This window comes from Mobula hypostoma, chromosome 1 (assembly GCF_963921235.1).
Source record: "Mobula hypostoma chromosome 1, sMobHyp1.1, whole genome shotgun sequence".
NCBI classification, from domain to species: domain Eukaryota; kingdom Metazoa; phylum Chordata; class Chondrichthyes; order Myliobatiformes; family Myliobatidae; genus Mobula; species Mobula hypostoma.
The window spans coordinates 48,942,855-48,966,669 of record NC_086097.1 but is presented as its reverse complement, the minus strand read 5'-3'; the positions used below and the strand labels follow the sequence as shown (position 1 = coordinate 48,966,669).

Sequence of the window (23,815 nt, the reverse complement as noted above, 5' to 3'; positions counted from 1 at the left end):
AGCACTGTGGAAGGGAAAGGGGGGCACTCCTGTACTGAGTGAGATTCCTAACAGATCCATTTATTTCCCTTGTGAGAAACAAAATCTTGTGTGAGATATACAGGCAGCATGTATAACACAGCACAACTGGCTTGGGTCATGGGGCTTGGTAGGGTTCAAGAATGAAATACAGAGCTTGGGCTTGGAGTCAGAGCACTAGGAAGTGAGAGTCATTGGGGTAAGGAGCATTGAAGAACAGGGCAGCTATGGAGGGAAGCATGCGTGGGGTCAAGAAAGTGAAAGCAAAGCAGAATGGGAATTAGACATGTGACTCAGGAGTGAAAGGGTTGCATAGGGAACTAAACTTGTTATCATAGGCCTGAAAGACACCCTAATTAAAGGGAAGGTTTAGAAACACTGAGCAGGGAAACTACTTGGAGGGGATCCAAGAGGGTCAGTGCCTCAGGCTCTCCACTAACTGATTAAGTAAAGTCCATCTTCCTCTGCTTCTCTAGGCAGGGCCAGTTTGCTGCGAATTGCCCACACAACGATGCCTGTCATTGACGTCACTGTGTGCGCTCAGCAGCCTCCCTGTTAATGCCTGGCAAATACATGGAGGGCTAGTTTGATTTTCTGGATGCACTTGAAGGTTGTGCAGGTATCTTGATCATGCATACTAATCAGATTTGAAATAAAATTCATTCACAAAATCTGCTAAAATGTTTTAGTACACGTTCTCCCAGAACCCATGTAACAATCTTAGCTACCTTGGTACTAAGAGGGTGAAACTTTGGGATTCCTATGCTTGGTAGTTTATTGCAGAAATCCTGTTGTGATCTGCAGAACCTTCAGTCTTCTCCATCCCAGTAAGGAAAAGGATAGTCGTGTGAACTTACAAACATGTTTTAAAATGATCTATTTGCATCCTGGCTTTCCTCACCTAATTCGACGTAAACGCGTTGTAATTCCTTCACGGAAATCTAATTGAGATTTTTGAGGAGGTAATCAAGGAGATTAAAGAAGGTAGGGTGGTAAATATTTTCTGTGGGCCTTTGACAAGGTGCTGCACGATGGGCTAATCCAGAAGGTTGAGATTCAAGAGATCTGAAGCTTGTCGGGATGATAGGAGGCAGAGGATAGTGATGGACAGATGCTTCTCTGACTGGAAATTTGGAGTACATGCAACGCTCACAACATGCTGGAGGAACTCAGCAGGTCGGGTGGCATCCGTGGAAAAGATCGGTCGATGTTTCGGGCCAGAACCCTTCGTCAGGATGGTCCTAACGAAGGGTTCTAGCCCAAAACATCGACCGATCTTTTCCACAAATGCTGCCCGACATGCTGAGTTCCTCCAGCGTGTTGTGAGTGTTGCTTTGACCCCAGCATCTGTAGATTATTTGGTGTAGTACATGCAAACATCTCAGGACTCAGTGCTGGGAATTTTGTTGCTTGCAATATATGTGACCTAAATGGGAATATAAGGGATGTGAATAGTGGAGTTGGCGACAGCAATAAAAGTTTTTTAAAAATACAATGGGACATGGATCAGCCGGAAAGTTGGTCTCAGTAGAGGCAGATGGAATTTAATCCAGACAAGTCTGAAGTAATGCACTTTGGGAGGCCAAATTCCCTTAGGATATTTAGAGTAAATGGCATTGATATACCTTTTTTTCGAGAAATCTTGCAGTGCGAATCCATAGCTTTTTGAAAATGGCAACACAGGTAGAAAAGGTGGTGAAAGGGACATTCGTTATAATACCTGGAGTATTTTGTGAACATCTGGTCTCTATACTGCAAGAAAGATATGGTAGCAGTAGAGAGAATGCACAAGAGATTAATTTCATGTTGCCTGGAATGGAGGGTTGTATTTCTAAGGAGAGATTGGATAGGCTGCGTTTATTTTCACTGGGACATAGAAGGCGGAGGAGTTACTTATAGAGTTTTACCAAATTATGAAAGGTGTAGATAAGAAAGATAATCATCTTTCTCCTAGGGCAGGGCAGTCTAGAACAAGAGGGCACACATTTAAGGTGAGAGAGGAAACATTTAAAGCAGATCTGAAAGGTAAGTATTTCACACAGTGTGCGGAGAATATTTGGATTGAACTGGCAGAGGAGGTGGTAGAGGAAGATACGGTTACAACATTCAAATGTTTGTTTGAGCAGTTACTCGGATAGGAAAGGGATAGAATGGTATTGGCAGACAGGATTTATGTTGATAGACATCATTTGGCATGGATGAGGTGGGCTGCAAAGACTCATTTTTGTGCTGTATATTTCTATGAATCTATGCATTTTATACCATATTTAAAAGGTATGGTATTTCAAAATGCATGTCAAATTTTGAGTTTATTAAAATTTGTATAGTTCATCTAGAATCCTAAATGTATCCCAGTTTTTAAAATATGTCATAGTTTTAATATGCCCCTCTATAAAATAATGCAATTTGCTTCTTTCTCTGCTGATTTTGAGAATGCTTTCTTAATAACAGCTGATCACCAGAGATCCTTTTGAATAGGACCCTGTTAGTAAAAATATTCTCACAATAGTGACTGGTACATCATAGTTTTCTTGGCGGTCAGGGATGTACATGATTGCTTCACGACTAATTCCGGACAAATACAAATGGCTTCTTTCACAAAGAGCTGAAATCTATTTTTTTCAGTATACTTACACTTTCCTGCAATATTAATTGTCCATTTGCAAAAATTGGTCATTGAATTATATTTGTTTGAAGAAAGAAGAAAGCCCTCAACTCCGAATGGAGTCATTGGGACGCCGTTATGATGGCTTTCTTATTTTTATGAGACTGAGTTGCTAGCTTGACGCTCAACCCAACACAGATGGAAAGCGTGCAAGGGAGCCGGCTGGATTCGAACTCGAGAGCCTTCACTCCAAAGTCTGGCGCTGGTGCCACTACACCACCAGCCAGCCATATATTTGTTTAATTCATCTTAATGACTAGATAGTAGTTTACCTTTATAAGTCATAGTCATACTTTATTAATCCCGGGGGATATTGGTTTTCGTTACCCTTGCTCCATAAATAATAACTAGTAATAGAACCATAAATAGTTAAATAGTAGTATGTAAATTATGCCAGTAAATTATGAAATAAGTCCAGGACCAGCCTATTGGCTCAGGGATGTCTGACCCTCCAAGGGAGGAGTTGTAAAGTTTGATGGCCACAGGCAGGAATGACTTCCTATGACGCTCAGTGCTGCATCTCGGTGGGATGAGTCTCTGGCTGAATGTACTCCTGTGCCCACCCAGTACATTATGTAGTGGATGGGAGACATTGTCCAAGATGGCATGCAACTTAGACAGCATCCTCTTTTGAGACACCACCGTGAGAGAGTCCAGTTCCATCCCCACAACATCACTGGCCTTACGAATGAGTTTGTTGATTCTGTTAGTGTCTGCCACCCTCAGCCTGCTGCCCCAGCACACAACAGCAAACATGATTGCACTGGCCACCACAGACTCGTAGAACATCCTCAGCATTGTCCGGCAGATGTTAAAGGACCTCAGTCTCCTCAGGAAATAGAGACGGCTCTGGCCCTTCTTGTAGACAGCCTCAGTGTTCTTTGACCAGTTCAGTTTATTGTCAATTCGTATCCCCAGGTATTTGTAATCCTCCACCATGTCCACACTGACCCCCTGGATGGAAACAGGGGTCACCGGTACCTTAGCTCTCCTCAGGTCTACCACCAGCTCCTTAGTCTTTTTCACATTAAGCTGCAGATAATTCTGCTCACACCATGTGACAAAGTTTCCTACCGTAGCCCTGTACGCAGCCTCATCTCCCTTGTTGATGCATCCAACTATGGCAGATTCATCCAAAAACTTCTGAAGATGACAAGACTCTGTGCAGTAATTGAAGTCCGAGGTGTAAATGGTGAAGAGAAAGGGAGACAAGACAGTCCCCTGTGGAGCCCCAGTGCTGCTGATCACTCTGTCGGACACACAGTGTTGCAAGCACACATATTGTGGTCTGCCAGTCAGGTAATCAAGAATCCATGATACCAGGGAAGCATCCACCTGCATCACTGTTAGCTTCTCCCCCAGCAGAGCAGGGCGGATGGTGTTGAACGCACTGGAGAAGTCAAAAAACATGAGCCTCACAGTGCTCGCTGGCTTGTCCAGGTGGGCGTAGACACGGTTCAGCAGGTAGACGATGGCATCCTCAACTCCTAGTCGGGGCTGGTAGGCGAACTGGAGGGGATCTAAGTGTGGCCTGACCATAGGCCGGAGCAGCTCCAGAACAAGTCTCTCCAGGGTCTTCATGATGTGGGAGGTCAATGCCACCGGTCTGTAGTCATTTATAAGAGCTAAGCACGTTTTGCCTTACTAATAACAGTAGTTTGATCATGTTTTCAAGAAAAGGAGAAGATTAGTTTTAATCTGAAGCTTGGTTGTTGTAATGTGAAGAAAGTCACTAGAGAGACACTGAAGCTAATGGGTACCAAAGAGCTTTATTCAAGAAAATGAGACACACTTTGAGGAAGAGGTCTGTTTGACCCAAGTTTACATGACATTTTACATGCTGAAGATCAAAGGACAATTCTATAGTTACAATGTACCTACAATGCTTTCTTTGAATTACATATAAATTTCACACCTCCTTCTTCGCAACCACACTCCAGACACCCAAAATGAATGCTAGTCAGCATTGTCTGGTTCTCAATTAACTGGTGTCCACAGCTCCAGGAAACTATTGTCAAGGGTTGCATTTTAAATTTAATAATCTACAGTCCATGCTCAGGTCTAAGGATTAGTTGCTGAAGTTAATATTTTGCTCTGCATGCTAATTCCAGAATACACCCTAACACTGGTAAAAAGGGGTAGGTGCATATGTATTTAGACTGTAAGTTCAATAAAGGAACTAAATTAGTCAGGGATCTGAGTGAGATTTACCTGCTCATTGTTAGATTTGGATTGAGTTATGAACACTGAATTTAGAAATACCCATGTATGAGCATGGGAACTGAATTCTGAATAAATTTAGGTTTATTTCAAAGTCATTGCTGCAATGACTGAGAAATTAATGCCTTCAATAAATCCCTGGAGTTTTTTATTAAGTGGTAAGAGGTGACATCATAGATGTATGTGGAACTCATGATCATCATCTATGTTGTCATACCATTTAGTACGAAGAAGGTAAAGCACAAACAAGGTTATTTCTTTCAGATAGGATGTTAATTGAGACCCAGACTGATAGGTCTTAATGGTACAGTGGTAGGATTGAAGAAGGGGAAGTTTAATATGTGAGTGTTTTTATAAATACGTTCATTGCTTATCGGTATTACTAAATGCAAAATGGTTGCAACATTTGTCTGAATAACAAGCACTGGATTTTTAAAGCAATTGATTTTCCAAGCATCCCCTCTAAAATATGTAAGAACTAGTCCCTCTAAGGTAGTCCTTTTAAATTTAAATATGGGTAAATGCAATTCCTAATAGGATAAGTGATTGTCCTCTTTTTAACCGTTTGTATTTGTGTCAGAATGTCTCAAAATGACTATGCTGACAGACTCTCCAACATGAAATGCTTGTCAGAGAACTAGCATTTCCTCTTGTTTACATGTACTGGGTATGGGGACTTCAACATGTTCCCTGTGGTGCTATTCAATCTACTTAAGTGTCTTTAGGAATTCACGACTATAGATAAAAGTGCTCTCACTTTAGGAAATTTTGACAATGTTGACCTTTCCTCTCTGTACCTCTTTGGCATTTATTATTAATTAACTTTCAGGTAAAGTCCTACTAATTTATTTAGCCTGTGTTTGAAGTTTATTGTATATTTTATAATTTAATACTGTAATCCACATCTATCCTTTCTGTATTAGTTCCTAATAAACATTTACCAAAGTATGGAAGATAGTCAATATTTTTTTAAGTCAAGGTTCCCAACTATTTTTGTGCCAAAGATCCCTACCTCCCTACCATTAACTGAGGGGTCCCCGGACCCCGGGTTGGGAATCCTCCTTTCAGTGATTTGAATAAGAGGGAATTTCGATAATACATTTTGCAACATTTTCCAGAACAATACATCTTCGTCCATTTATATGTTTATTTATCAATATGTGTTTCCAAAGAGCATATATTGAATGCAACTGTATCTCCTTAAAGAGTCAACAATGTCCATAAGTGAGTTTGGAGGACTAGCAGTGGAGAAGGACATGATTCTAAAGGTAGAGGGAAAATACTTTTCAATGAACGCATAGATGCAGTGAAGCTGTTAGCTTTGCTGTGAGAGATTCTTATCTAGAAATGTACATTCCTTCTACTGTTATTTTGGGAAGAGTGAAAATGTGTAGCATTAACCACAAACTGATGGAATTTAAACAAAGCTGCACTGAGTATCATTTATGTTGATTATCCTATGATTTTAACATGATGTGTGGCATGAAGCTATATACTTAGCAACAATCAATTAATTATGTAACCAAACTGACTGTAGCAGAAGTATTCCTCACTGTTGTAGTTTTTCTCTATGGGATGAGATTCTCCTTTGCTCATTGAAGCATGTTGAAATTAAGACTAGGAGAGACTAAAAGTTGGCCTCAGCGAAAAATGTCTTGGAACCATTGAATATGATTTGGTGAGGAGTCGACCTCCTACTATAGAGTGGAAATTCTGGAGCACCAGTAGGGCACTAAAGTCCATTTGGTCCTTGACTTAAAGGCCAGGGGGTCAAGCTTGTGGATCTAGAGGAACAATGAGGGTTGGAATTGGGGTTTAGAAGGGGATTCAAAACATAAAACAGTACAGCACAGAATTAGGCCTTTGGCCCTCAGCAGCATATCTCCATCGATTTTGATGCCAATCCAACTTATCTCAACAGCCCGCACCTAGTCCTTGTCCCTCTATCGCTTCCCTGTTCCTGTCAATGTCTCTTAAATGCCATTGCATCTGCTTCTACCACCTTCCCTGAATGTGTGGTGCAGACACCTACCACACTCTGTGTAAAAATAAATGAGCCGCAAATCTCCTTTTGATTTTCCTCCTCGCAACCTAAATCTATGCTTCTCGTATTTGATATTTCTACCCTAGGAAGAAAGACTACTTACCCTATATATGCCTCCTCGAATTGTTATATATTTCTATCAGGTCAGAGGTTATCCCTCAGTCTCCAACACTTCTACAACCTCTCCTTGTAGTTAATGCAGAGAAGGTCGAGTGAAAAGACCATGCAGCAGTTGGTTCAGATATGTGACTTGGGGGTCAATCATTCCGTCTTGCAAGGACAAAGTTATGATGGAAAAGCCTGGCTAATTTCTTGTGTGATGTGAAACAATTTGAAAATGGATGGCTATTGTCTTTTACTCAGGCTAAAGATCATTTTCATTTCCTATAAAACTGCATTTTGTGTTTGAATTCTTGAGCATTTTGCTTTACTTTAAATTGCTATCTTATCAGCCAACTAATTCACTTCTTACATTGTGCTAATATGAGACATCAATCTGTAATTGTAACTGCTTTTAAGAGGCTTGGACTTGATGGTATTTATTGTGGAGTCCAGTGTTTAAGGAAAAGGAAAGTGGCAAAAATAGGAAAAGGTGGCAAAAATAGGAAAACAGATTATTATCTGAATGGTGGCCGATTAGGAAAAGGGGAGGTGCAACGAGACCTGGGTGTCATTATACACCAGTTATTGAAAGTGGGCATGCAGGTACAGCAGGCGGTGAAAAAGGCGAATGGTATGCTGGCATTTATAGCGAGAGGATTCGAGTACAGGAGCAGGGAGGTACTACTGCAGTTGTACAAGGCCTTAGTGAGACAACACCTGGAGTATTGTGTGCAGTTTTGGTCCCCTAATCTGAGGAACGACATCCTTGCCATAGAGGGAGTACAAAGAAGGTTCACCAGATTGATTCCTGGGATGGCAGGACTTTCATATGAAGAAAGACTGGATGAATTGGGCTTGTACTCGTTGGAATTTAGAAGATTGAGGGGGGATCTGATTGAAACGTATAAGATCCTAAAGGGATTGGACAGGCTAGATGCAGGAAGATTGTTCCCGATGTTGGGGAAGTCCAGAACGAGGGGTCACAGTTTGAGGATAGAGGGGAAGCCTTTTAGGACCCAGATTAGGAAAAACTTCTTCACACAGAGAGTGGTGAATCTGTGGAATTCTCTGCCACAGGAAACAGTTGAGGCCAGTTCATTGGCTATATTTAAGAGGGAGTTAGATATGGCCCTTGTGGCTACGGGGGTCAGGGGGTATGGAGGGAAGGCTGGGGCGGGGTTCTGAGTTGGATGATCAGCCATGATCATAATAAATGGCGGTGCAGGCTCGAAGGGCCGAATGGCCTGCTCCTGCACCTATTTTCTATGTTTCTATGTTTCTATGAAACTACTCTGTCTCTCACTGTAGTTACCAAATAACTTCATTACCCTGTTTCTGAAGTATTGATTTCAGTATTGTATTCCCATTGGCTGACTTAGAACCACTGCCAACAATACCCCATGGGCATCTATTCACAGTTTCTAGAGTTCCTCAGACAGCAGTTTCAGTAGAGGTTTTAACCTATTTGTTCTTATTAGCAGCAGTAATTTCAAGGTGATGATGTTCTAAAGTCATAAAGAAGTCAATATGTAATTCTAAGTAAAATTATACACATTGATAGTTTCCAGGGAGATAGGAAGCCCAGGATTCAAGCCAATAGCCCTATGCTTCACTAAACTGTACACTGCCTCTCCTTGTTGTTAACAACTTTGTTCTAAAATATATCCTAATGGCATCATCAAACAAACTAAATCATACAGCAATTAATAAGCCTGGCTGTTCAAATGACAATGCCTCTGAAGACCATGGGCTAAAGACCTTTTAAGAATCGTTAATTCAGCACTCTCAGAGTGCCAAATCTTTTCAAATCCAAAGTTCAAAGTACATTTCTTATCAAAATATGTATACATTATACAACCTTGAGATTCATCTCCTTACAGGCAGCCACAAAGCAAAAAAACTTCAAAAGAACCCATTTTAAAAAAGAACGTCAAACCAAATGCATGGAGAGCTAGCAGAAAACAAATATTGCAAACAATAAAAGTAAGCAAATCACTTCAGAATTGAAATTTTAGAAAGGCACAAAGCCGGAGCAGACCACAGGCTCAGTTCAGCGTGGAGCTGAGTAAATGTCGTGGAGCAGTGAGAAGAACCAGCTCTTACCTCACCTCCATTCCTGACACCCAACTCTTCCAGTCTGGCCCCGCACTTAAATCGTCCAAACGTCAGGTCATTCCTCACTCTTGGACTGCCCTGGGGCCTGAACCCCACTGCAAGATTTGGCCCGTAGCTGACCTTTCCAATTCGGATCAGCGCTTAATTCTATCAGACATCAGGACTTTCCTCATTCTTGGGGACACCACAGTTCTGCCTTGACTATGCTTTGACACCGCCTCCAGCTTCGCTTGCCTCGACCCTGCCTTCCCTGCTTCTCCGCCTCCACCACTGATCGCATCAGTTTTCCTCGGCCATTTCTCACCTGTGCCTCCGCCTCTGCTATTGCTCACCTTTGATAGCTAGCTTTAATCGTTATTAATAAAGTGTTATTAGTAAGGTATTTAGTAGTTCTCTTTGGGGTTTTTTTTGCCATCAACATTACCAGCACCATCTTACACCAGAAGTACCCTGCTTACTTGTTCTATTTCCATTTGTTTCCATCAGGCTTTCTACCTTGTTAGGTTCTGATCTCAGCAGTCTGGTATATTTGCCCAACTGTCTATGGACAAGACAGTTAGTGTCCATAGGCTGAACAGCAGCTGCAGACAGCAGAACAGAACCCACCTGGTACTGTCCTCAATTGCATACCTATTTATGGCTGGGGTTATTCAAGGTTCAAGGTGGTTTAATATTATTGAGAACAAAATAATTGTTACTCTGGATCCGATGCAGAAAAACAAAAACACAATAAGATAAATAAACCAATAATAAAAAAACACAATAAATATAAACACATGACATAGCTTATATACATAGTTTGATTGTATGTACATAGAGTGATGCTAGGCACAGGAGTGTCTGACAGGAAATGAGAAAATAGTGGTGGAGGGAGTGTGGTGGTGTGGGTTAGTGGGTGGAGGTGTTGATTAGCTTTACTGCTTGGGATAAGTAACTGTCTTTGAGTCTGGTGGTCCTGGCGTAGTTGTTCCCTGATGGAAGTGGGAGTTGGATGCCAATCAGTGGTGTGAACATTGGAAACTTCCTCTTACCCAGCCCAGTGGCACTGGACACAAGAACAGCACTCTTACTGTCCTAAATTCACTCAACATGGAACAAGAATTTTTCACAGATGTCCTTTTCACCAACTGCCTAAATCTCCTGTGTCAAAAACTTCACAATTGGAAAAAAAAGGAATAAACAAAGAATAATAATGAATGTTTTTAAAAATAAAGGAACAGATTGCAAGAACTATTGCTTAAGGCATTTCCTTCCACATTTGTGTTTTGTGCAGAATATGAGCTCAGTCACCCTGACAATGATCGAGAGGGAAGCTGTTCTAATTATCAGTTGTGATCTAACAGTCCTAGTAGTACAATGCTATTTAGATTTTTAAAGTGCAAACCTTCTGGATTACCGAGTTTAGATACTGTTTGAAATAGAAAATTACTTTTCCTCTCTGTACAAAAGCAATCATAAGCCCAAGGTTATTTATCTGACTGCCCCGCTGTTCATTTTATATGCATAATATTCATGACTATTCCAAGGACAGGTGATAAATTTGTGCCAATTAGCTTGTACAGAATTAGCATGTACATTTTCATTTTGTAAGATTACGTGACAAGGTCCAGTGTAGGCGGTGACCTAAATCATTATGTTATGGATGTCCTAATTCTCTGATTAACACAGTTGAGCATTAAACCCTTGGGTGGCCTAAATGAAGGCGATTGCTGTTATGGCTGGGAACAGCTCAATTGTGAAGTGACATCTTCTTGGCAAATTTTAGGATAAATATATCATTTATTTCTCAATGTCATTGCACAAGTAATAGCTTTCCTCATTACTTTTCTAGGACCAGCATTTGCTTTATAACTTTTTTTAATTATTTGAATTAATAATTTTAACTAATTATTTTAAAATTCGTTTCAATTTTTTCTTAGTTAATAAGTAACAGGCACACATTTCTTTCAACCTCCCATACTACATTACACACTGTGTTTGTTCAATGGAGATTACAATTCTGTGACTGCCTATTTTTCTCCATCTTACTTTGAAAAAACTCCTCTACATTCATATCTTTCACATTGTGGAAGACTGACAATTACACATTAATCAAAGGCATGCTCATTCACTGCTGCACCACTGAAAATTAATCGCTGACACACAGCACGATGGGTGGAATGCCCAGACATTAATCCAAAGTCCACACAACAGAGAAATAAGCACCCCCCCCCCACCCTTGGAGTGACATCTTTATTTCTGATCTTATTTTGTTGCTGATAAATGAGCCATTTTTTATTGCATGCATTCTTGATAATGAAAGTAATAATGATTATTTTTCTCCCTTTCTCCCCTCCCCTCCCCTCCATAATTTATATGGAGGTGATGTTGATTGTATCTAGATATGTGTTGAAATCGAGGGCTATGTAGCTTTGGCTTACTGGTTAAGGGAATAGTTGTTGGTCCTGCTGGGAAGAATCATCCATCCAGAGAGCTGGACTTAGTGGTATTCTGCCAGTAGTTTGCAACCCAAAAAAAAGGGATCCGGAGAGCTTAGCCCAGCTCCTGACCTCTGCTACATCAAACAGTTCACCTAACCTTCAGAAGGTCATGGTCTATACAGTACCCTCGGGAAGGAGATGCAGAATATCTGCAGACCAGATGTGTAGCTGTTGGGCTGGGTAGCATTCATGCCCTACCAATGTTAGTGTAAGCATACCTATCAGTTGCCCTACAACATGCTAGGCACCCAACTATCCTACATTTTACAGGTTCTGTCAGGAGATGCTGTAGAGGGCATTTACAACAGTATCTGAGATGAGGCATTGAAGTTACTTGGAAAGATTAGGCAAGTTGTGAATGTCTCCTTAGATCTGGGAAAATTAACAATTCTTTCTACTGGCAGCAACATGCACAAAATGCTGTAGGAACTCAGCATCTATGGAAAAGAGTAAACAGTCCACAATTCGGGCCCAGACCCTTCTTCAGGACTGAACTGGGTTTCTTTGGATTTCCAGCATCTGCAGATTTTCTTATGTTTGTGTTGGCTTTCTTCTGGTAGGGTTGTCAATAATCATTCGACAGGGATTTATGTAATTGTCCAGAGGTGCTGTGAGGAGAAATCTATGTAGAATATCTATCATTTACCTGAGGTAATGATATAAATATTTGAAGAAGAAATATTTGAAAAAGTATGGTGTTGGAATTCAGAAAGTTATTTAAAAGAGTTGAAATAACCAACACTGAGTGGCATGAGGCTGATCATGAAAATGATCTTAACATACCTGAACAATCTTTTCCTGTAGAGTCTGTACTCACCTCTCTGAATTCAGATGAAGTTCAAAATGCTTGAATGTTTCCAATCATTAAAATGAGAAGCCGATGTTTGCAGTTCTGCTTTAAGAAAAAAGTGCAATTTAATTCCAAAGCAACAGGAAATGAATATGCTGTTGATGATTCTTTACTATTTTAAGTTGCAGAATTTTTTCACCTACAGCATGGTCACATGTCCTCTGGCCCAATGAGCTTCTGCTGCCCAACTATATGCGTGACCAATTATCCCTCTAACTCGTACGTCTTTCAAAAGTGAGCGGAAACTGGAAACCCATGCGATCACGGGGAGAACGTACTAACTTCTTACAGACGGAAGTGGGAATCAAGCCCAGATCGCTGGTGCATTAATAGTGTTGTGATAACTGTTGCGCTAATGTGCCGTCCCATCAAATCAGCCATTGAAGGCCAGTGCGGTCCTCAAAATAAAACCATAGAGAAAAAGAATTATTTCATTAACCGTCTCTTTCTTGCTTGCAATTCCAGAAGGTTAAGGCTGGGAAATTCTGTGGTGCATGTGCATGGCATGATAAAATTTTATCGGAAAACTGATTGCATTATCCAGACTCTGTGAGTCCAAATGTTTATGATTCTGCAGGTACTAATAAATTAGGTCCATTAACGTATTTCCTCATGTTGCTAAATGGAAATTTGGCTTTAGTACTAAATGCATAAAACCTCCACATGGATTTTCATTGGTATCTTCTGGATAACTTGCAATAATTAATCATCCATAAAACAGCATGCAAAGAACTGCCATTGTTTCAGTATTCTGGCAAACTATTTTATCTCGAGTTGCAAGAAGAAAAACAAATAGGATTCCCGAGTTAAGGAAGATGATACGTTTTATCCTGCAACTAACCTCGTGGCTAGCAGCAGACCAACGCTGCATAGCAGCTGGCATCCATTCTCCTTGTTAACTAAATGTGGCCGCACTAATTAGTCGACAGAACGATATAAACTGGTTGGATCACTGCCCAGTTGTAAACTCCAGCTTTCAGTATGTTGCCACTGCAATATGTTCAAAGTGCTTTTCAAGCAAGGCTTGGACTGGCGCAAGATGATAGCAGTAATCAAAAGCTATCCCTCTAGGTGACAGATAAAGTGTCGTTGATATATGTAGGCAATGTCCAAAGCATCATCCCTGTAATGAAGAAAAGTTGTCCTACCCGCCTCACAGGCCCATGCAATATTCCATCTTACCACTGTTTTATGCTTAACATGACAATGGAAGCTGACTGGAATTTATATGGTGTTGAAACATAAGGTATGAAAATCAAATCACTAATCTTTAAATCTGATTGTAAGATTCACTGAGCCATGATTCATCGAGTCACATTTTATTTGTCAATGTGTCATGCTACAATCTTACTAGTCTTTCCACATTTAATAATTTTAACCTCCATAGCAACTAAGAATGAATCTGTCCTTACTGAAAAATGTGTACGCCGGCCACTTTTGGCTTTCCATGTGGCAATATTTTAATGTTTTTGCTTGAATGTGTGAAAAATATTTCTGTACAGCAAGGCCTTCAAAATTTTAATCTTTGACTACAATGTTCTTCTTTCCTTCCGGATGGTGAACTTAGAAACACAGAGCAAGTATTAATTTTACCGAACAAGCATTTGGCGACACTAGGGTTTGATTTTCCCTTTTCTGTGTTGTCAGACTAAATACAAATTTTTGGACAGTTGTCTAGAAATTTCCTCAAGTAGTTCTTGGCTAGAACATTTAAAAGTTTCCCTTTGTTTTATTTTTGAACCAGAGTGTTCACTGTTGTAGTCATTGTCCAAATGTCCAACAGACATCAAGGCAGCTTTGACTTCTACCCTCAGCTCCACACGTTCCAAACTCAACAATGATTCCAGTATTCAATCTGCGACTTACTTTGCATCTTCTTCTTCTAAGGTGCATTACTGTCACTTACTGAGTCAGAGGCCGGATCAAAGGGTCAGGCAGTATACCCACTAAGTTCACCCCCCCCTCCAAAAATACTCAAATAATATCAAAATATCTAATGCTTTTCAGAAAGTCAAATACAGACTTATATACATTATGATGGCACTGATATCCTAGCAAACTTTCCATGTTGAACTGTGTCTGTCCCAAATATCTCAATTTAGCAATTTGATTTTTGCTTTTGCAACTCACAGAAATTACATTCAAACTATATCATGGCTCCGGCTGTCTGAGTAGACAATGGATGCGCCTGTTCTGGGGCACAGACCTGGGCGAAGAATATGGAGATCCTGGGCTGCCCAGACATCAAGATCCCCCTCTCGGCCTCGCGATGTGGTCGAAAGGAACGCAAAACGGTACAGTTGGCATCAACTTGGCTGTAGGAGCTGCCGGGAGGTGACGTGATACGTCATCCAACCGCCTTCGGGGCTCCACTCCGGATTTGTGTAGGGTTTAGTCCTTAGCGTTCTCTTCTCTCGAAGATACCCACAAGGCAGTGGGATCCGTAACCCTGGATAGGGGCCCACACTGGGTACTGTCAGCTGGAGCCAGCTGAGCCGGGGACTCGTGTAAGGCAGGGTCGTCACGCCCTGTAGTAGTGACGTATGGAGCCTCTACCCTCTACTGTGCTATACATGCTCCGCCATTTCTTCACAAATGCCCTCCCTACAAATGCCTGTACCGTGCATATTAATTCCGAAAGGGAATTATTCAATTTAGTATGTCCGATATGTAAACATGTAAATATAGCTTCCTCCCTCCTCTTTTACCCATCTCCCAGCTGAGTTCTCACCATCCTCTGAAGTTTATATCAATGCCACCCTTTCTTTTCCTTTTTTGCAATTTTGTTACCACAGCGATTGAATAGACTTTTTAATTACGACTTTCACCTCACTTCACCCTTAACAAAGACACTTCTACATTTATATCCTTAATTTGAAGTGATTGCTTGGTTAGAATGTCTGCCACCTCATTTCCTTCGATCCCGACATGGGCTGGGACCCATAGGGGATGTATACACAAGCCTACACCCTGCTGCTTCAACAAATGTTGTCCATTCTCAAGAAGAATGTTTTAGCCTGCAATTTGAAATACCTGATTTAATAAATGTCAGGACTGAGAACGAACAGACGCTTAGAAGTACCTAATCAGGGTGTAATTCTTTAACTCTTTCCATGGCTAATGTGATAGCAACTATCTCAGTTGCGAATACTGATACTTTGTCTGATAATCTTATCTTAATAGACACCTGGAGCTTTGGAACATACACAGAAATACTAGTACAACCTGTGACTGGATCTTTTGAACCACCTGAGCAGATATGTAAGAATCCATAATATCTGCCTTGTATATATTGCTAACTTACTGTGCCACTGATAAGTAATCATCGCTCATCTTGACATTTTCCTGAAGGCCTTCGTCAATAATAGGCAAAGGGAAAGGAACATGGAAAAGTGACAGAAACGGGTACACTGGGACCATAATCCACATTAAACAACCAAAGATTTTGTGCCAATTCATTTCCCATCCACCCAGAACTGAAGACATTAATATAATGTTCTCAACACTCTAGTATTGCTAGTGTTGGATGACCAAAGTTATGTCCTCTTACGGGAACCCAATAAACCATTGCTGACTGTAATCGGTGTAGATGTAAAGGTACGTCACCCATTTCTACCAGTAATGCTGAAATTGGGGCCTTTAACTGCATCACTACGTAATCTCAATGCTTGAGCTTGACCTTTATTTAATGCTGGTGAGGCTGACTCATAATCAAAGACCGATCTGATTAAAACAACATTCATTCGTTTAAGTCACCTCTTACTTGCACCTCAATCACACCCATCTAAGCACCTGTGCACATTCAGGGCTTTTATTTTACACATCTCTAGAATTTTATTCACATGCACCTTCCATGTTAGCCTTGTGTCCATCCACATACCTAGAAACTTTACCACTGACACTCGTTTAAGAGTTTCACCATATAACTCAAATTCCATTGTGAATGCAATGTTCCTTTTAGAAAGAACAAATAGCTTGAGTATTTATAACAGAAAATTTAAACCCCTACTGACAGCCCCATTTCTCTACTTCATTAATAGCTGCCTACATTTTCCTAACTACATAATTTATATTCCTGCCTTTCTTCAACACTGAATGATCATCAGCATGTAACGATTTGGAAATGTCTGAGCCAACACTTAAGAAAATATCATTAATCATAATAACAAAAAGAAATGGGCTACACACATTCTCCTGTGGAGTCCCATTCTGTATCTCATACTCCTTAGAGAATGTTGTTCCCACCCTAACTTGAATCTTTCTATCACACAAAAAATCTTGAATTCAATTGAACATTCTACCACCTATTTCCATCTTTTCCAATTTAAGCAGCAACGCTTGTGTCCATAAAATATCATAAGCTTTATCAACTGCCACCACTGGTTCTTATTAACTTGGAACTTACAAGTATCAGATTCCAAACTTGAGCTTTATTGTCATTTCTGAGGACAACAAGATTGTACTGCTACTCCATTTAGTGCAATTCAATGAATAAACGCACAATGTCTAAATTTAAAATAACGTCGGAGTTATTTAGAATGACATCTAAGTTACAATTGAATTAGAAACAAACAACTCTAAAATACAAGGCAACTGTGGCTGCCCTATTCGGGTATTGCACTTGCCCGTGGTATAAAATACAGTGATTAAATAGAAAATGACATCAAGAATAATGCCCACGTATTGCAAAGAGAGATTGACCATAGTGCCTATAGACTCTGGGTGGGTGGGGGGGAATGGCGTTGTTCAGTTGCACAGCCCTGGGCAAAAAGCTGTTTTTTAGTCTAGATGTCTGTGCAGAGATGTTTCTGTATCTCCTTCTGGATGGTGGGAGGTTGAACAGGTGATTACTAGAGGATGAGTCCATCACAATTTTGTGAGACTGCCGTAAAGTTGTAGTTGGTTGCCATATCTGGTTATTGTGTCCCGGTGATATTCTGTGCAGTCCTGATCACTCGTTGAAATGCTCTTTGGTCAATTTTTTTGCCACTGTCATGCAGCACGGTCAGTATACTCTCAATTGCACATTGACAAACATTTACCAGCAGCTTTTGTGGCAGATTTGCTCTCTTTAACCTCCTAAGATAGTATAGGCACTACTGAGCCTTCCATAAGACCATAAGACCAAAGGATATAGGTGCAGAAGAAGGCTATTCGGCCCGTCAAGTTTGCTTCACCATTCAATCATGGGCTGATCCAATTCTTCCAGTCATCCCCACTCCCCTGCCTTCGCCCCATACCCTTTAATGTCCTGATTAATCAAGAACCTATCTATCTTTGCCTTAAATACATCCAATGACTTGGCCTCCACAGCCGCTCGTGGCAATAAATTCCACAGACTTATCACCCACTGACTAAAGTAATTTCTCCGCATCTCAGTTCTAAGTGGACGCCCTTCAATCTTGAAGTTGCGTTCTCTTGTCCTAGAATCCCCTACCATGGGAAATAACTTTGCCATATCTAATTTGTTCAGGCCTTTTAACATTCAGAATGTTTCTATCAGATGCCACCTCATTCTCCTGAACTCCAGGGAATACAGCCCAAGAGCAGCCAGAAGTTCCTCATACAGTAACCCTTTCATTCCTGGAATCATTCTTGTGAATCTTCTCTGAACCTTCTCCAATGTCAGTATATCCTTTCTAAAATAAGGAGACCAAAACTGCACACAATACTCCAAGTGTGATCTCACGAGTGCCTTATAGATCCTCAACATCACATCTCTGCTCTTATATTCTATACCTCTAGAAAAGAATACCGACGTTACATTTGCCTTCTTCACAACCAACTCAACCTGGAGGTTAACCTTTAGGGCATCTTGCACAAGGACTCCCAAGTCCCTTTGCATCTCTGCATTTTGAATTCTCTGCCCATCTAAATAATAGTCTGCCCATTTATTTTTTCACCAAAGTGGATGACTGTACACTTTCGAACATTGTATTTTATTTGCCACCTCTTTGCTCATTCCCCTAAACTATCTAAGTCTCTCTACAGGTTCTCTGTTTTCTCAACACTACCCGATCCTCCACCTATCTTTGTATCATCGACAAATTTAGCCACAAATCCATTAATACCATTGTCCAAATCATTGACGTACATCGTAAAAAGCAGCGGTCCCAACACCGACCCCTGTGGAACTCCACTGGTAACCAGCAACCAGCCTGAATAGGATCCCTTTATTCCCACTCTCTGTTTTCTGCCGACCAGCCAATGCTCCACCCATGCCAGTAACTTCCCTGTAATTCCATGGGCTCTTATCTTACTAAGCAGCCTCATGTGTGGCACATTGTCAAAGGCCTTCTGAAAATCCAAGTACACCACATCTACTGCATCTCCTTTGTCTACCCTGCTTGTAACTTCCTCAAAGAATTGCAGTAGGTTTGTCAGGCAGTATTTCTCTTTCAGGAAACCATGCAGGTTTTGTCCTATCTTGTCATGTGCCTCCAGGTACTCCGTAATCTCATCCCTAACAATCAATTCCAACAACTTCCCAACCACTGATGTCAGGCTAACAGGTCTATAGTTTCCTTTCTGCTGCCTCCCACCCTTCTTAAATAGCGCAGTAACATTTGCAATTTTCCAGTCATCCGGTACAATGCCAGAATCTATCGATTCTTGAAAGGTTATCATTAATGCCTCCACAATCTCACCAGCTACTTCTTTCAGAACCCAACGGTGCATTCCATCAAGTCCAGGAGATTTATTCACCCTCAGACCATTAAGCTTCCAAAGCACCTTCTCAGTTGTAATTTTCACTGCATAAACTTCACTTCCCTGACACTCTTGAATGTCCAGTATACTGCAGACATCTTCTACTGTGAAGACTGATGCAAAATATGCATTCAATTCCTCTGCCATCTCTGTGTCTCTCATTACCATATCTCCAGCATCATTTTGTATTGGTTCTATATCTACCCTCGACTCTCTTTTACCCTTTATATACTTTAAAAAAGCTTTTAGTATCTTCTTTGATATTAGTTGCCAGCTTCCTTTCATAATTCATCTTCTCCTTCCTAATGACCTCCTTAGTTTCCTTCTGAAAGTTTTCAAAAGCTTCCCAATCCTCTCTCTTCCCACTAGCTTTGGCTTCATGTATGCCCTCTCTTTTGCTTTTACTTTGGCTCTGACTTCACTTGTCAGCCACGGTAGTGTCCTTCTTCCCTTTGAAAATTTCTCCTTATTTGGAATATATCTGTCTTGCACGTCCCTCATTTTTCACATTGCTGCTCTGCTGTCCTTCTTGCAAATGTCCCTTTCCAGGCAACTTCGGCCAGTTCCCCTCTCATGCCATTGTAATTTCCTTTATTGCACTGAAATACTGACACGTTGGATTTTATTTTTTCCCTCTTAAATTTCAATGTGAAATCAATCATATTGTGATCACTGTTCCCTAAGGTTATGGTTATTGCACTGTTCAGACAGTTTCTGTGCCTCTTCTCTGTATGCTGTTTCGTTGTTATTTATAACTAATCCATTTACTGTGGCGTTGTCTGCAAATTTGATGATGGAGTTGGTGACATGACAGGGGCACAGTCATGGGTGAAAAGAGTGTAAAGGACTGGGCTCAGTACACATCCCTGCAGTGCACTGGTGTTCAGGGTCAGGGAGGTTGATGTGTACTTACCTAGTCTGACTGACTGAGTGCAATTGGTAAGAAATTCCAGAATCCAGTTGGAAATTGATGTACTGAATGCCAGACTGTGTAGTTTAATGGTCAACTTGTTAGGGAGTATGGTGTTGAAAGCTGAACTATAGTAGATTAGAAAGCGTTCTGGCATCGGTGTCCTTATGCTGCAGGTGTTCCAGTACGATGTGGAGAGCGATGGAGGTGGCATCCTTGGTTGATCTGACGAAGTACTGCTGGTCCCCAGTAACAGGATAGCATTCTTAATGTGGGGCATAACCAATCTCTCCAGGTACTTGGCAGCCGTGGGGGAGAGTGCAAATGGTCTGTTGTCACTGAGGCATTTTAACGCTGAATGAACAGTTATAGCAAGGCTTTCTTATTTTGTGGAAAGTAGTGGAAAATTATTTGTATACCAGTCTGGATTCCATAAAGGAAGAATGACCATGAACTCAGTGTTAAAATCTCACAGAGGTTTTTACAGAAATCTATAACCTCTCTCTATCCCTTGCAGTGGTCTCTGCGTACTTCAAAACATCAATCATCATACCATTCCAAATACTTGTATATTCGATCTGTCAGAACACCTTCCAACAATTTACCTACTACTGATGTTGGGCTCACCGGCCTGTAATTACCTGGTTTACTTTTGGAGCCTTTTTTAAAGAATGGAGCAACATGAGCTACCCTCCAATCCTCCGGCACCACACCCGTGGCTAAGGATTTTAGGTCATCCCCACCAACAGTATTCAAAATGGTATACTTATTGTTGATGGGAATGGCCACAGGGGTGCTCTGCTCTTTCTGTCTATTCCCCATCCCTCTCCTGACAGTCACCCAGCTACATGTCTCCTGACTTTTAGGGGTGACATGTCTCCCTGAAACTCCTGTCTATTTCTGCCTCTGCCTCACGAAAGTTCATCCAGCTCCAGCTCCAGTTCCCTAACTTGGTTTGTCAGGAGCTGCAGCTGGATGCACCTTTTACAGGTGTAGTCATCACGGACAATTGTGCTGTCCCTGACTTCCCACATACTGCATACGGAGCACTCGACTGCCCTAACTGATGCCTCTATTACCTACTCCTAAGTTAATTAAATTAATTAAAGGAACTTACCCGGCCTCACCTCACTGGGAGCAAGCTCGTCCTCAGCTTCTGCTCGCCAAAGCCTCTTGAGCCAAAGCCTCAAAGCTCCACTCCTACCCTGAGCCACTCACACACTGGCCGTTCCTCTAAAGTCTGAAGAAGAAACCCTCCTCCCCCACCCCCCACTGCTACCCTGATCAGGTCATGAATTTAATTAGCAGAAAATCGCCCAGTAATATGGCTGTTGTTTGACCTAATCAAACTTTAGAGTTGATGTTCCTGTCACCTGATATTGAACCTTTTTGCCGGATAAGTACAGTTAGTAGAAGAATGAGGGGAGATTTGATAGAGGTATATAAAATTATGATGGGTATAGACAGAGTGAATGCAAGCAGGCTTTTTCCACTGGGGCAAGGGGAGAAAAAAACCAGAGGACATGGGTTAAGGGTGAGGGGGGAAAAGTTTAAAGGGAACATTAGGGGGGGGCTTCTTCACACAGAGAGTGGTGGGAGTATGGAATGAGCTGCCAGACGAGGTGGTAAATGCGGGTTCTTTTTTAACATTTAAGAATAAATTGGTCAGATACATGGTTGGGAGGTGTATGGAGGGATATAGTCCGTGTGCAGGTCAGTGGGACTAGGCAGAAAATGGTTTGGCACAGCGAAGAAGGGCCAAAAGGCCTGTTTCTGTGCTGTAGTTTCTATGGTTTCTATGGCCTGGTTTCTAGATTTTACCATTGTATTTGATATTTACTTTGTGATAAAATATATAAATAACAAACATCCTAAAAGAGAAATGGGAGTTAATTATATCTGTGAGGGATTATCAAAAAAAAATCCAGGTGAGGTTTGTCTGTTAGGGATCACTTTGCTGTTCTTGCCCCATTCTTGTCCTTTGTCATATACTCATGAACCACCATTGCAGCTCAGATTTGCACTGCACATTTGACAGTCTCATGGTGTCACAAGGCAACAAATTTCACATCATATGTGTTAGTAAGTGGTAATAAACGCGATTCTGATAGAAGTCAATAATCCAAAATCGCATTGTGCATTATCCACAAAGTTTTTCATACCTCAATTCAACTGTAACATATTTTTACTAAAACAACTACAATGTGATTGAACTTCTAAGTCTTAAATATTAGGGTAGTACTTGGAGAACCAGTTTGTGAGCTTTTTGTATTTTAAACTGAAGTTTTTTTTATCTTGCTAACACTGGACTTACCAAATTCAATGACTGCAGAATTAAAGATCAAGTGGACTTTACAAGTATTCTTCATGCTGTATGAATAAATGTCAAACCTACACACACATTACAAATATTCAAACATACAACATGGCCACACATTTTGAAATATTAATCTTCTTGGCTGTGATCCATTCTGTCCTTAAAGAAATGAAATCACTGGTTGAGTGCTAAGCACAAATTTGATTTAAGATTTTCAAAACGTTTGCTCAGCATTTTAAAGTTGTTTTGCAAAGAATATATGCTTGAAACAAAGCTTTGAAAAAACAACTTAGAAGGAAAACGAAAAGGTAACCGATAATAAATGAATGACACTTGACCATCAATTATTTTATTTGTTATATTGAGGTTAATTCCATGGCCCTTGTACAAATGTGTGGAGTTCTTTGTAATCCTATCAATAAAAAGCCTGTTTGATATTTGCACAAATGCTTTGCATCATTACTTTTCTTGTCTTTACAAAGTAGTTAAATTTTTTATTAAATGACTGTAAACATAATTTCCAAAAGACTTTCTAAAACATTTCTATGCTAATATTGAATAATCTCATTTCCAAGCACACACAAATGTGCATACGTTACTCAGATCTGAAGATACCTCCTTGTATATTGACAGGGAACAATCCATCAAGTAGGAGAACTTTAATGCCCAATTAATTTAACGCTTTCATGTGTGGAATGTGCAGCAGAACCACTTGTTGGCCAATTCTTGTGATTGAAAATCCGGCTAGATTTTACTTGGGTCTCATGCTTCTTCCTTCTCCATCTCTCATAAGGTTTCAGCCAATATTCTCATTTTTTGGTATAATTTCTGGTAAACGATCACCACAAACAATGGAGACATGGCAGAGTCAAGGCAAATGGAGGGGAGGCAGAGGCAGGCGAGCAATGGCAAAGCAATGCACCAAAACTGAGAGCGGTGGAAGACCTGAGGTTTGATCAATATAATTGCCAGGCCGTTTCGGAAAGGTTGGGTACGGGCCAAAACATGACGGTAAGGTCCAAGCCCAGAGGAATCGACAAGGGCCAAATCCTGGAGTGAGGAACAAACTGATATGTGGACAATTTAAAGACCAGACCAGAGAACTGGGACCAGAGGTGAGAGTTGAGCCAGTTCTGCTTACCTCTCTGTGATATTTACTCGGCTCTGCGTTGAACTGAGGCTGTGATCTGCTTCAGTCGCAGTGATTCCCTTTTTCGTCTCCGTGGACTCACTTTCGTTCTGAATGCTATTTCAGAACGAAAGTGAGTCCAATTTGTTTGTTTTATTTTCTCTCTGCACATTGGGTGTTTGATGGTCTTTTTTAAAATGGGTTCCCTTGGGTTTATTTGTTTTGTGGCTGCATGTAAGGAGATGAATCTCAAGGTT

General features: G+C 40.9%; 1 long non-coding RNA gene across 1 annotated transcript in view; it reads right to left on the bottom strand.

Moving 5' to 3' along the window:
- LOC134346623 (uncharacterized) overlaps nucleotides 1-12,531 on the bottom strand; it is a 124,706-nt gene extending 112,175 nt beyond the window's left edge. The window contains exon 1 of the long non-coding RNA XR_010017963.1: nucleotides 12,462-12,531. This is a non-coding gene — a long non-coding RNA (uncharacterized LOC134346623). The remainder of the gene's footprint in view (nucleotides 1-12,461) is intronic.
- Nucleotides 12,532-23,815: the final 11,284 nt, after the last annotated feature.